Consider the following 15,087-nt stretch of genomic DNA (forward strand, 5'->3'; position numbering starts at 1 on the left):
ATTATTATTCCGTCCAATTATTTTGTCCGTCTTCTCCTCCCACATTCAACATCGCAGAAACTCCGTTCAAACATCAAAACGTTCAGTTCGGTCGGGAATCAACTGCTATTACTTTTATCATTCATAACTTTCATAATTCCAGAGATACAGCCCATAATTCATCAAATTTTCATCAAATTTTTAACATTGAAGTCAATGGAGAAATTCTTCAGACTTCAACAAATCTTCATGCGAATTCAACTGCTAACTGTTCATTCATACTTTCACTCAGAAACCTCATTCCAACTTTAAAATGTTACACATCTTTCTGACATTATTCGTGTAACACAACTTTTAAATCTGATTCTTACTTTTAGAGATATTAAACATTGTTCAGACCTTGTTAAAGAGGTTTTCTTCAGATTTTAACATTAACTAGAGTGCGTGATGTCACAGCTAGAGGGTAAGAAATCTTGAAATGTGCCTTCATATATTTTTTTAAAACTGCCATAATTCCCAAACCCTACATTCTTGAGACATAATTTTTCATGATAAACGTAGGAAAACATCTCGTAGCTTGAAAAATGACAAATAATTAAGCAAAATAATTAAACAAAAGGCCTCTTGAGGGCATGAAGTGACAAAAACGTTCAACATGTCTCCATTAAAGCCCATTGTAATTTCAGGCAGATATTTCCTCACAGCAGCAGCCGCACACCTTTCTTAAACTGCCAAAAAGGCCACATTATTAACCCGAAAGTACACAAAAATTACACTTCAGATACTCAACTTCCTTGACATGCTTCACGATTTGAAATTTCACAGATATCTGTTATCGTTCTTCCACAAAACGTTCACATGTAAGAGGTTCATCTCTCATTCAGAACAATGAAACCTTTGAAGTCTAGGCACCTCGTTAGCTCAACGATGAACACCTGTGCAATGGAACACGATGATGTCATCACTCCAACTGACAGCAGTCAGTTCTAACTGTTCATTTCATACTCACACACACACACTCTCTCTCTCTCTCTGTTAAAAAAGTGCTCAAAATTCACATGTGTGCTAACAGTCCAGCCGTGAAGACATCTACGAGACAGTTTTGAGATTTCTTCAAATGCCGTTGCCATGGCAACACACTGCTCGCCATGAAGCATGATGTCGCTGTAAGTCCAATGGACACGGTCCGATCGTCCCCCAATCTTCACTTGTATATCACCGGTCCATGCCTCAACAGCTCTACGCCAAATCTGAGATCTTACCATATGCCGTTTCCATGGAAACGCATCCCTCGCCATAAGAGACGATGTCGCTATAACTCCTATGAAGATGTTCAAAAAGTGCTAAAACTTCCCATGTGTGCTAACAGTCCAGCCGTGAAGACATCTACGGGACAGTTTTGAGATTTCTTCAAATGCCGTTGCCATAGCGACAGACCACTCGCCATGAAGCACGATGTCGCTGTAAGTCCAATGGACACGGTCCGATCGCCCCCCAATCTTCACTTGTATATCACCGGTCCATGCCTCAACAGCTCTACGCCAAATCTGAGATCTCACCATATGCCGTTTCCATGTTCGCCATAAAAGACGATGTCGCTATAACTCCTATGAAAATGTTCAAAAAGTGCTAAAACTTCACATGTGTACTAACAGTCCAGCCCTGAAGACATCTACGGGACAGTTTTGAGATTTCTTCAAATGCCGTTGGCATGGCGACAGATCATTCACCATCAAGTTAGTTCAAAGGTTTGCAGTTCAAATATTCTGCTGCTTTTCCAAGCCTTTTTACTTTCTTTTCTTCTCTCATCACACATTCAAGCCCCCAGTGTTCATGTATCATTTCAATCTAAATTCTTCACTTTCTTCTTACACATTACTTTTCAGCATAAAGCATTCCCACTAGCAATTTCTTCAGGAATTGCATTCTCTAGTTGAATATGATGTTAGATATTTAGCGACAAATTGTTTGATTTCGATAAACCATAGAAACAACAACATTTGATCTTGCATTGTATAAGACCAATGGTCATAAAGATGTAAGGGAAGAGGTGCCTCTGCTGTTCCTGCCATCGCCATCCGGACTCAGGACTAAGGATTATTATTTGATAGGAAACACTGACTATTGTTGCTCTTTAACATAATACATAGGTAGAAATGGCTTCTACCTGGGGTTGGACTTTTGACTAAAAACCCTGATATCAATATTGTAGGAGCCGAAATGCTTATTTAGACGGAGTTAATTATTTAAATAATATTTATTTGTTCAAATCAAGTCAAAGATGTAAAAAGTATCCCTGCAGGATGACAGAAACTGATGAAAATGAGACTGTGTTTTTATTGAAAAGCCTGATCATATTGTCTTATGATATGTTAAACAAATAAAGCTTCATTTCAGTTAGCAGACATTAATGAGCTATGAGCATTTTTGACTTACTGCAATACGGGCAGAATCAATGATGCGGTTAACGTTTCGATTTCTAACCACTCCTTGCCCCCATTTGCCGTCCAGGGTCGCTGCCTTTTTTATGATTTTCGTCTTTGTTGACAGGGTCCCGTAACAGACAGTGCACGTTTTGATGCTTGCCTTATTAAGAGTCTGGCAAGTAGGGCACGGCCGTAACTTCGGTCGAGTCATATCTCCAAGACAGACAAACAGTAATATATACAAAAACAGAAAAGCAAAAGTGGACAAAGAGATTGACAAAACAGGAGTAAGCACAGATAGCGAGAGAGAATATGCAAAAGTGAGAGAGAGAGGGACAGAGAGAGATACACAGACAGCAACACAGGTAAGGACAAGGCACACTGAAAAGGATGGTTTGACAAAACAAATGTCGCTCTTAAAAGTGCCCTTGGGTGGGTGATTGAATGGCAGATCACAGGGGTATATCAACTTCAAAAGACCTGTGTGGAAAGAAGAGAAACAATATTTAGAAAATTAGCCAAGGTACCTTTTACACTATCTTTTGTGTTCAACCTGGATGTGTAGTTTCATAAATTGTCATTTATTTTTGTATCTTAAATGTATGCATGCCTCTTAATTAAAGTTAAATGTCTGTAAATGTCCCCTCTGTGGGATAAGTAAAGGTAAAGTATGATTATATTTGACAAATAAAAGTAACACTATATTTGAAGGGCTGTGCATAAGATACACATCTGTCATAAACATGTAGGAATAATCATTTGGACTGCTCTTATTGGGTGTCATTCAGTCAATTCACTCAGTCATACCATATTAAAATGTAAAATTCTACGAGCTAATAGCTAATGAATAATAGCTAATGGCTAGTAGCCGTTAGCTAGTATAGTCCAGTAAGTTGTATTTTAATGTCTTAAAAGGATTCCCAAACTCACAAAACGACTACCTTGCTCTTCTTAAGGTGCTTACAATACTTGCTGACTGGACTTAATAACAGTTTTGGTGTATATTTAATGGTTTTCGTCGTCTCTGATTATACACAAATGATTAATGAAGCTCTTACATTCATCAATGGACTTTAAGTGCGACGCGACACACACGTTGTTATTAAAGAGAGGCGAAGTCCCTCCCCTTCCGGGTTCCTCCACCTTATTCGGAAAAAGTATGCATTGAAGTCAATGGAGAGAGAAAGATTATCTTTCGATCCCGTTTGAATTGTGCCACGAATTACACATATGTTTGTCAATCTTAAATAATAATTTCCATGTCAAAAAAGTCACAGTTTGTCGTAAAACTGTTGAAATATAAGACTATGAAAAATACGCAACTAGAAAGACTACAAATCCCAGAATCCCGCATGCTGCCTCTTATGAACCGACTGACTCCTGTACAGCTCTCAACATGCCCAGACTTGTAGTGATTTTCACCTCTTTTAATACTTTTAATACCACATTACGTCACACGTTTGATGCGCGCCCGTGATTGAAAATCTCTTTATTTAAAAAATACGGGGAATACGGAGGGGTCTCCCTGCTCCCTGTGCGCAGAGGCGACCTAGTTTCACCTACCGGGGTGGCATGGGGTGGCAACTGCCACCCTAAAAATAGCCTTGCCACCCCAGTTGGCTCATCGGACATTTATGAGAGAAAGTCTCTAATGCAGCACAAGACGCACGTCTTGTAACCCCTGCCCCGGCCCTGGCGCGAGCGTGGAAATATGATTGGCGGCGATTTCATTTGAACGGTACGGCGCAAAACGAGAAGCATTCGGACCCAAGTACTGAAGGAATGAGGTATTTGCGGTCTACAATGACAGAGAAGAGACTGTCAAGTTTGGCTGTACTCAGCATTGAATCAAAACACACTAAAGCTGTTGATCTCAGTTTGTGAGGCGTTTTGCTGAACAAAATGCCGCATTCAGCTGTAATAGACATGTCAACTTGATGCTCTGCTCACGGATGAGCATACAAAACTGTTAAGATGATGACCTTACGTGTGTAAATATATGTTTTTCTTTGTGGGGGTCTGCCCCCAAAAAACTGTTTAAAGTCAAATAAGATGGTGTGTAAAACTACACTGCCCAGCCAAAAAAAAGTAACCACTTTGATTTAACTAGGCCAGTAGGTAAGGACATTCCACTGGATAATAACTGAAGTATAAAATAATGCATGACTGAAGTGATGGAGACCATGTTTGAAGGCAAACAAAAAGAGGAAATAACAGGTCAAATCAAGCAAATCCCCCTCTCAGATTCCACAGCAACCAGAAGAACATAAATACTGGCTGGTGATTTGATTAATCAGTTTTTTGATGGAATAAAAAATGCATAGTGCATTTCCTTAGCTGTGGATGAGTCCACTGACACCACTGACAATGCTCAGTTGCTGGTGTTTGTGAGTTTTTATGATGAGGCAAAGGGGGAGTTTGTTGAATATGTGTTGGGCCTGACGAACATCAGTGGACACACAAGGGGGCAAGACATTTATAAAGCAATAATGGGAATGCTGAATGAAAGAGGGTGCAGCTGCCTTTATTCATAACTGTGCAGCTCACACTGCGACTCTGAGGGATCAAGCACAGACACAATAACAATGAAAACTGCTGCATACAGATTATTTTTGTTTTTGCAACCTCGTGTTAAGAATCTTGTTGCAATTGTTTAAAAGTTTGAATGACCGTAATAAACGGACCTTTGTCTTATTGAAAACATTTTGTTGGACCTTTAAGATTTGTATTTGAGTACCCCTGGTTTAAAGCATAATAAAGACAATATATAGAGAGTATAATGTTATAATGTCCTAAAAAACACATCGTTTTTCTAGAACAGATTACAAATCGCCTGAAAATGGTACAAACAAGTGGCAACATGTTTGACGAAGGTGTTGCGCTGGAAACTTAAGCTCGCTCCATTGCGGAGATATTCCCACGAGAGTGCGGAAAACTTAAATTAATTCACCCCCCGTTGACAGGGGTCGCCAGTCTCTGGCACTGTTATTTTGGGGGTCGCGGGCTGAAAAGTTTGGGAACCCCTGTTCTAGTAGAGCGGAGTGTTTAGGAGAGGCCTAAAATCTCCCTTTAGAGCTCTCTCTGATACACACAAAAACACTGTCTACTAAATGAAAACGTGTTATGCATGTGAGTAATATGTTAGAGTGAAGCGAAATGAGTTTAGATAAGATTAGAGTTAAGATAAGGTAAGTTAAACCTTTAATGGTATATTTAGACGTAAGAGCAGCAATAGCAATGAGCAGTGACGTGCGGTGAGGGTCATGGCTGGTGAGGTACTGACTCTTTCAGAGTCAGATTTACAAATATTATATTTTGACCTTAATCGAAATATTCGGTTATTTTCAAAAGCTTTTTTAGTCTGATGCTTCGATTCATTTTAAACAGACCGTTCAACAAAAGGATACCCAAAATCTAAATATTGGATTCTTCTTTCTTAGTAAGATCCCATGTTCATTACAATTGTGGTCTTACCTTGACTTGAAGATGAAGTCCATGCTATCCTTCTGGACAACAATCTCCATTACTTTTTTGTAAAAGTCCTCCTTATCTTCCTGTAGTTTCAAAACAAAAGTCTAGTTTGTTGTTTGCGGTAGAATAACAGTAGCAACAAGAACCTGTGGGCTCACGTGCGCCCCCTTCAGTGCGGCAGAGGTTATGGCTGCCTCTCCTGGTGCTTTTTTCATTGCCGTTGTATGATGAGACCAGCGAGCCTAAATATCATATATACGTGAAATAAGTTATTTAGAGACTATGGATGACGAGGATAAATGTAATAAAGGGATCTACAAACATTACATTGGTGACCTACAGTGAGATGGTAACAGGCATGCGCTTAGGGCCCGCTTTCCAGCCAGTTTCTGTGGGGTGACGCATTCTGAGGTGAGGCAGAGCTCATCTGTGCCTCACCTCACCCCACAGTAAGCAAATGAGCCTGGCTTGAGCGCGCTCACAAAATAAGTGCTACATTAGTGCCCGCGCTCCAGCCAGTTACTGTGGGCTTACGTGAGGCAGAGCTCGTCCCTGCCTCAATCCTCATCGCTCCCATGTAGTTGTAGCGGAGCTCGGCCAATTTGCTGATTTTGACTATAAAAAGCGATTGGAATCATACAGAAATCACACTTACAACACAGATCAGTGGAGACATTTTATTATTATTACTATTTAATTTTTCTTTAGTTGTTTTTCTGTTACATTGGAGTATGACAGGTGAGGCTCTGCCTCCCCTGACTGCACGTCGCTGGCAATGAGAGACAAAGAAACACCAGTATACATTTCAATAACAACAAAAACCGTCAGGATCTAAAACTGTTAGAACATATACAGATGTGAATACTTATCCATTTGATAACTATATATAATGTGTGAACTGTGAGTCCAGGTGGAATAAACCAACATAATAAAGGGGCATTCTGTGAAGCCAAAACTAGTTGCTAAAAGGTGGTAAAACGGTGTTTGTTTGATTTTTTGACTATGAGAAACGGCTCTATGTTATACAAAATTAACACATGCACCTTTTAAAGATATGACCCTTTGAGGCATAATATTAACTGAAATATTGAAGGTGTGGAAATTAGATTTTGACACATAAAAAACAAAAAATGAATACCCCGATTTTAATTGCATTTTACTAGTGCATTTAAGCATCATGACACAACTGTAACAAACAATTGTAACATTTTTCACAGTACTGCCACTGCAGACCTTGGGGAAATGTCTGATATGCTTTACCCATTCTTGATTAGATAGAAAAAATGATTAAGAATGAATGGCTTTTTTAATGTAATGTAAGTACTCATTACAATTCAAATAATCAAATGAATTAAAACCATATATACCAAATACCATAAACCTTTATCCGGAATCCTCATGTGCAAAGAGAGCCATAACATCTCTCACAGGCGCCCACAAAAACTTTGAAATATCGAAACTTTAATAATAAAATAATTCAAAATGAGAAGCCTTTTTATTAGTGCATAATTCAGGCTCATTGATTATTTATCGAAGCGGCTGGGGGCTGACTGCAGTCTGAAAGGTTATACAGCTATATTCCTGCTACAGAAATAACCCAGAATAAAGAGGGACGGTGGAGCTTTAAATGAATCCACCATGGGTCTGAGCAGGATGGACTCTCTGTCTTTCTATCATGTCTCCTCATTTACAGGCGCCTGTGTTTCCTCTGCGCTGAATACAAACCTTTATAGTTTGTCTTCTCCTGCCTCTACAGCAGTATCGTTGTCCCCTCTACATTTTACTGCACTCCCTGTTCTGCTATCAATTTTGTCTTAGTCGTTTCTATGACTGATCGAACCCACAGAAATGATTTAATTACAGTGCACTGATATTACATTACATTACATGTCACTTGTTATATGCTTCTATCCAAAGTGACTTTCATATATTCAATACTGTGGGCATTCCCCAAAGGAGTAATTTGGGTTGAAGTGTCTCTCCCCTGATCCGAAGATCAGCACACTATTCCACTGAGCCACAGCCTGGAGTTAATATAACAATAAAATTACGCTAAGAACGTAAAATAAAGGGGAAAGTCTCTATTTTAAAGTAATCTTAGATTTCCTTGAAATACATGTAACTAAATGAATACCTTTAAACTAGTGTTTATATTTGTTCTTCATTCATTTATTATTGGAAGCTATATTCATCATCATTGTTTAGTGATTCACATCACTCCAGTTCTGAGGTCTTTACACTGGCTTCCTGTCTGTCAGAGAATTAACTTCAAAATACAGCTGGTGGTCTATAAAGCACTGAATGGTTAATACATTTCTGATCTTCTTGAACCATCCAGAACTCTCAGGTCTTCTGGGAGAGTCAAAACTAAACATGGAGAAGCAGCGTTCAGGAATTATGCTTCATTTATCTGGGGCAAACCCCCCAGAAACTACAGGTCCGCTGCAACTCTTACTGTATTTACCACTGCTTTCGATTAAATCAAACTCTTTTCCATATCTAACACTGCACTGTAACTTTTATTCTTGTCTTTTATACCTGTCTTTTTCTATTTTAGCTTGTTTTATTTTATTCTTTTGACTTTATAATGACTGTTTTAGTATTTAAATGTCATTTTATAATGTGTTTCTGCTGCACTATTTCTTAATGCTCTTAAAGCTATTCAGTTTTTGTAAAGCACTTTGAATTTCCTTATGTCGAGAGGTGCTATATAAATAAACCTGAAGAATAACCTTTTATGCAACTAAAATGATTGTCTTTAAGCTCAACCATCTGTAATGTCACCTCTAAATAAAACCGCAGCCATAGAAAACCAGATGCCATATACAGTAGATGCATTCAAGTCAAGGATCACATTGACATTACTTGCTGCAGGAACCAAAAAGACAAATATTTCGAACACAAAAAAAGCCTTCAGTCACCTTCGTCCCCAAAACCAAAAAGAGACAGCCTTCAGCTACCTCTGTCCTCGCACAATTTTGATCATGTTTGTCCCTGCAGTGTCTCTTTTCAGCAAACACTGAAATGTTGAAAGCAGATTGTACATCGAGAAATCAAATCCACTGCCTGTCCAAGGACGTGATTATGATATTGATCACTATAATTGTTTTGAAATTAGATATGTTTCATATTTCTCTGGTGATTTTAATTTTTGTACATATAAATGATTCATACATGTTTATAATGGATCCACACAGCTGTTATTGCCGGTCAGAGGGTTTCCCTCTCCTGTAAGTTACCTCCAGAGGGAGTTTCTATTCCACCCAAGCACAAAATACAAATATGAACCTTAACATTTGAAACGTCTGCAAAAAATACACCATTCAAAACCCTGGCAGTTTCACACGCCTTTATTTACAGGCTGAACAGTGGTTGTATATATCGTTCTCAGTTTAATCAAATACAAATATTGCAATGATTTGCAATTATTATTTTTTTCCATGCTAGCTGCATGGTTCCATACGGTCTATTAGTCAGTCTGTCTATCCACCCCTTCTGTCCAGGCAAATACTGTACATCTTAGCATCTATTGAATGTTTATTTTTACATTTGACATGTATTGGGTTGAGGTGTGTGGCGCAGTGGGATGTGCGTATGTGTTCGGATCAGGGGGTCACAGGTTCAAACCCCACTGCAGTCAGCATGTCGTTATGTCTGGGCAAGACACTTCACCCCAAATTGCTCCAGTGGGGATTGTCCACAGTATTGAGTATGTAAGTCGCTTTGGATAAAAGCGTCTAACAAGTAACATGTAATGTATGGGCCCTAGAGGAAAAAACCTACTAACTTAGTTTTTTCATCTATTGCCATCACCAGACTTTAGACTTTCACTTTGTCCAATATTTTGTTTATGTCCAAATGTATGCAGAACAAAATATATAACCACCAGCTTTACCCATATATTCCTACCTTCCTTAAATGATAAAATATGTTTTGTACCAATGATGAAGGTAAAGAAAGAGCACGGCTAAGCTTTTTTGGTACTGGGCTTTATAATTAGGACCTCATTTTAAAACTGCAAAATATAAAACTAGTTTTTAGTCAAAGGAAACCATGTTTTTCTCGAAGCAGACAGAACGATAGAGAAGAAAATATGTTCTCTTGTATTAACAACTCGATGGTTCAGCAAAGAGCAGGCTCACACTTCAAAGAGCCAACAGTGGAATCCCTCATGGACACACCATGGAGCTGAGCAACCGTAGTACATTTAATGTTTTCTGCTTTAAAACACAGCAGGCACACTAAAAAGAATAGCAGGTGCCAACTGAGAGATGAAGACGTCTAATTTACCGTAATACAACACATTAACATTTCATTTACACCTGCAGAAATTACAGTACTCAATACTGAAGATACAGTAAGTAACTTAAACTAAGAATCTGGTGAAATGGTCTTATAAGTGCTGTCAATTGACTTATACATTTAATCGCACAATGACAGTCTGTTATTTGTCGTGATTATTCACAAGTTTTAAATACTTATAATTCAGGGGGAAACAAATGTATTATAACATGATTTTTGAAATATTGTCATGAAGCCCAACAGTTTGGCGACACTAAGCTAAGGCATCGTCAAAGCCGCTGTTACTGAGAGCCGCTGTGATGGCCCTCTGTATAATGTTCACTACACCGGGCGTATTATCTCTGCTGCAATTGTACTGCAGGCACTATCATTGGTGAGCTTTCCGGCTTCATCCCACTCCTGTGCAACTCAAGTAGCTAGCGAATGGTTCAAAAATAAATGCAAAATTACTTTCCTCTGTTTTCAGCACACCTAAAGCAAATGAGGGTGGGTCATTTGTCATCTATCAGGTGTGCTGTTACACTGAGTGTAATATTACATGTAGGCTGGAATTGCGGGAGGAAGTAAGGTTCAAATTTCGTAACGTGATCAATTTGACGTTTTTTTTTATGTGCCTGCTGCTCCTGGTACTAGGATGGGTTAAATGCAGAGGTCAAATGTCACTGTGTGCTGTGTGCATGTACCATTAAAGAGAGTTTCATTTTTTTTTTTTTTAAGGTTTCCAGATTGCGATACTAAACGTTCGGATTTTCTTTGTTCTGGACTCTGTCCCGCAGTTCCACAAAAGATAAATAAAAGGTACTGTAGCACAGGCAGTATGAGAAAATAAAGCACTTTATGAACATTAGGCAGAAAATACAAATATGAACATGACATTTATAAATATAAGGTCTAGAGAACTAGAGAACTTCTGCTGTTAAAAAAATCACACATACTACATAGTACGTGATAAAAGACAATAACATATTGTATGTACTTATGTACATATGCACATTTTGCATACACTGATACAAAGACAGCCAACACATTCTCACTCCCAACTCGTCACATATTGACGATCGGTCAGGGCCTTCACGTCACCTTATTACGCACTGGGTACCCCTCGAGCGTCAGTTTTCAACGGGCAGGGCGTCCCGTAGCAACCTGGTCTCACTAAAATACGTGAAATGAACACGACTCCTTAACACTAGTGTTAATTTCGTCAGCTATTTTTTTATTTTGTTTTAGTCTTAGTCCTGTGTTAAATTTCCTTTTTAGTTTTAGTCATATTTAGTCACCTTCATCCTGTTTTTATTTAGTCAAGTTTTAGTCGACTAAAAGTCTGAGCATTTTAGTCTTATTTTAGTCGACTAAAAGTCTGAGCATTTTAGTCTTATTTTAGTCAAAGAAAACTAATTATTTATTATTATTAAGTCTACTTTTTGTCAATGAAAACTGTTGAGTCTTTTTTAGTCATCAGATTATATAGAACATTTCAGTCAAACTAGTCTAGCCAAAACCAATAATTTGTCATTTTAGTCAAATTTATTTCACAATAAGATTATATCTTGTCCTTATTTGATGATAAACACAGGTTGAATGATTAAGAAAGCAGCTTTGCAGAGAGTATCTGGTCAGGTTTGTGGTGTTTTTACCAGCTGTGTTATGGCCACATTGCTTCCCTTCTGATAAAACAATGCATTCGCTTTTTTTCTCCGCCTCATTGTAGCGAAAATGGGCCCAAATATCACATTGTTTCTTTCTCCCAAGCAGTGGTGGCTTTAGACTTTTTCGTTGTCAGTCATTTTGACGGACAGGATCGTAACATTTCCGTCATAATCCATTATTACCCGTCGAGTGCACAATTTATCACTCACTCGCGCTGACGGGGGGGTATTCGGTTAACGCGAGTGCGACCACTGCTCCCAAGCCCTGTTGTTGCCATTTTATTTTCTGTTGAATAAGGTTAGTTAGACCATGAGTTAGACCAGAGTCTTCCTGACAGTTCATATTGTGCCGCTGCCCGGTGTAATTGAAATGTACCGCCGCGTGCAGCACAGACACACAGCTGCTGCCCAGCCGCAGCACCGGAAATGGAACTGCTGGGAGAAAAACTGACTATCAGAGATGTAACGTTATCTTGGATAATATTTAGTCTCCTCATTTTTCGTCAACGAAAGTAAAGAGAGATTTTGGCATAGTTTTTATTTAGTAAACTACAGTCTCGTCATCGTCTCGTTTTCGTCATGGAAAAAAAGGTCGTTGACGAACATATTTCGTCACAGTTTTAGTCAACGAAATTAACACTACTTAACACCGCATTACGTGGTGGGGACACGGAATCTGCTAAATTACGTGTCGGCACCACGGAAACAACCCCAATGTAAAGTGAATGAGGATCCTTTTTCGTGGTTGACACACACATTTCTGCAACGTCCCGCAGTGAGTGTTGTTTTCTACTCTATAAAACGTTTTTAAAATCTACTTTATTATGGAGGTTATTCCCTATCTTTATTCAAGAGCGTGTTCTTTCAATTTGAGAGCATAATGTATTGATTTCACGTTCAGATTTTGTATTTTTTCAGTCAAACCCTGTCCTTGCGCTTAGATTCGCTCTGCTTCTGCTCAAACTGTACGCTTGCACTCAGATATATTGCTGCTTGCACATATTTCCTGTTTTCCAGTTTAAAACCTTCTCCTCGCACTCAGGCTGCTTCTGTGCGCTGACTGCTCTCAGATTTCTGCTCTGCGCCTAGATTTTTTTCGGTGCAAAAACCATTTCAAAATCCCTCAACCAATAGGAGGCCAGGTGAAGTGTCTGGAATCTGTGGAATCTCAGTTTGCTAATCGATATCTTGTTTGTGCAGATACGATAAGTAATAAGGGTATTTTACCTTGAGTTCTGTGCTAATTGCGTTAGCATTTTTTCGCTCATGGCTAATTCAGAGCCTTTGTTATTACCCTTTTGTTTCGTTTAGCTAAACATGGTTAATATTGTCTGAAAGCTGAGTTTCTTCCCGTTAAGTGAGTATGACACATTCATAGTTTATTAAATGTTAAGAAGCCCTCAGACGCTGTTTCTTGCAAGATGTTGCGTTATGCTCCCACCCGCGGGCCGTGGGGTTTAACTGGTTAATGGACATTAGCAGGAATGAGTGTATGTAATGGTCCAGCCTGCTTTGCGGGACCGTTAATCTCCTACCAGAAGGTAAGAGCTGGAACTCTGCAAGTGTTAACGTTGACAGCCTTTGTTATTATATCTATGCATCTCATGTCACACATACCCTTAACAAAACTCAGTAAATATATAATGCCTTGCAAATACATTTAAAAGTGTTTCTGCAATTTGGTGGGATTTGTTTATTGCCTAACTAGTTCCAAGACAATCTATTTTTCCACTCTTTCCAACAGGTTACAGAGGAACTAAAAGAACCAACAGTATCCTTCACTCCAAAAAGGAAACAGAAGGGAGCAGGCATAAAGTCAAGCTTTTAAGATCTATTTCAGCTGCATACATTAAAGTCTATTGAACAAGATAGACTACAATCCCTGCAAACACACAAAACCTTTTTTAGGATTACATGACGGTTGGGTTTGTTTTGTTGAGGAGAACAGCAAATGTAATCGGAGTGACAGGGTGGCGCATGGGTGCTGGGAGGGTTTATAGGCCACGCTCATCAGGAACCTGTATGGGGCACTCACTGGGGAATCATTCAGCTGGCACAGAGTTCTGTCTCTAGCTTTCACGCAAATTTGATAAAAACCTGCTGACGGTAACGCTTTTTGACAGGGTGAAAAGTAGGAGCATGCTGGGAATGCAATGGCAATGGTTTAAAAGATGTGATGAGCAGAGAGGAATATGACAGGATGTTTTTTCCTGTTTTTGTTAGATGTAAGGCTGAGGCAGAATTTGTTAGCATCTCTAGAAAGACCTATTGAAGTCCTGTCATAGGGCCGATAGAAGGATAATTGTTATATGAAGTGTGAAATTTGAGAGGTTAAAAGGGGCTGACACAAGAGAAATTGATAGGGAGAGTTTGAGGAGACGGATATCATCTTTATTTAACGGTGAACCAGTATAAAAATGGCCATACATAAAAAATGTACAGCAGAACAGCTTTTACCTCGGCAACAAATCTGTCCGCAAAATGTCCCCCAACACTCACACAGATGTTAAGCCAATGACAAGACAACGCTGTGTTTTCTCTTAAGAAATCAGAAAAGGGGTAAAAAATAAGTCAGTGGAGCGTTGAAATCGTCCTTGCTGATCAGCTCTTGCGATAAGCCTTTTTCTTTTATTCAGAATCCTCTTCTTTTACTGCCTCTTCCCTTCCCTGCCATTTCAAAGCCAATTCAACCAAGCTTGTCTTACCAATCTCGGCTGGAGACAAAGAAAAGATAGAAGGATGACTTTAAATTGAGCAGAGAAACAAAGAGACAAATGGTTACCCACAGATATGTCAGGTAATGGATTCTTGTAGGAATCGCTGTGGGAATCTGATACATGAATTTCACATGATAGTAAAGCTATCTTCAGGAATTCACAGACAGCTAGTCATTGAATGTCTTAATTTAATCAAAGTAGTTACTTCAAAGCTGCAGTAATAAACGTGTTTTATGTTTAACATGAAAGATGATTGAATTACCTGCACTGAGAATTATGATCCGATACTTCAGTAATCCTCAACGCAACTAAGCTTTGTAGCCTCATTTAGCATACTAATCCAATGTGTCTGTGTCACTTTGTAATGATTACTGATAATCCATCGTCAAATTTATGGCAAAAACTGAGTTTTCATATATAGCTATTATGATAGCTACGAGAGTGTATGACAGCTTCCGGTTTTGGGCATTCTGGCTGCGCATCACTCTATTCACCAATGGGTAATGTTTAGATGGATTTTAGGAACTTCCCCTCGATTCTATTGGC

This window comes from Trematomus bernacchii, unplaced genomic scaffold, assembly GCF_902827165.1.
Source record: "Trematomus bernacchii unplaced genomic scaffold, fTreBer1.1, whole genome shotgun sequence".
Classification (NCBI taxonomy): domain Eukaryota; kingdom Metazoa; phylum Chordata; class Actinopteri; order Perciformes; family Nototheniidae; genus Trematomus; species Trematomus bernacchii.